Below are 744 nucleotides of genomic sequence, written 5' to 3'. Positions count from 1 at the left end.
TTTTGTGCCTCTGTCTCAACTTGTTTGCTTGTTTTCTAACCATTATCAGGACTATTTCTAAGATTTACTGTTTTAAATGAATGATTAGCAAAAAAAAAACTTCAGAATGTGTTCTGTTGCAGTTTATTCTCTAAAGAATTCAGAGGTTGTAATATTCTGAAGTTCTCCATAAAATTGGTACAAATATCTCTGCATATCAAAGATGTGCTGAACAGCTGAGGCACATTATTAAGTCTGCACTGTAGCTCTCCTGTGAAAGCCTTTCTTAATTGTCTTTCAAACATTTTGTTTTTGCTGCAGTGACTGACAAGATCAGACGCATGTTTTGTACTCGCATGAGTTAGTTTCCAAATTGCTTCTGCAGTGATTGTGGCAACTTTTTTTTTTTAAATAAAGCACCTGGGGCAAAATTACTTCCTCAGCTATCTGATAATGAAGCCGGAAGACAAGTGGAGAGAAATCAGCCATTTGCCAATTCTGCCATCCTCTGTAGGGGATACAGATGCACTGAAGTAGCATCATATGATCAAGACACTAAAGCACTTGAAGCTTTATGTTGGAAAAGGAAACAATTTCTATTTGACTACGCTTATCACTCAGTTTATTAATTAAGATGATGTAGTAGTGTCTTTAGCTCCATAATGTTTGGTAACTCCACAGCCAGTGTAGTCGGTGCTCTTCTGTGGAATACAGCTTATTGACCAGCTCTCAATATTTAACTGCAGTGGCGTAATCTGTTAGTGT

The sequence above is a fragment of the Phalacrocorax aristotelis genome, chromosome 5, assembly GCF_949628215.1.
Source record: "Phalacrocorax aristotelis chromosome 5, bGulAri2.1, whole genome shotgun sequence".
NCBI lineage: Eukaryota > Metazoa > Chordata > Aves > Suliformes > Phalacrocoracidae > Phalacrocorax > Phalacrocorax aristotelis.
Note: the sequence above shows the minus strand (reverse complement) of the source record.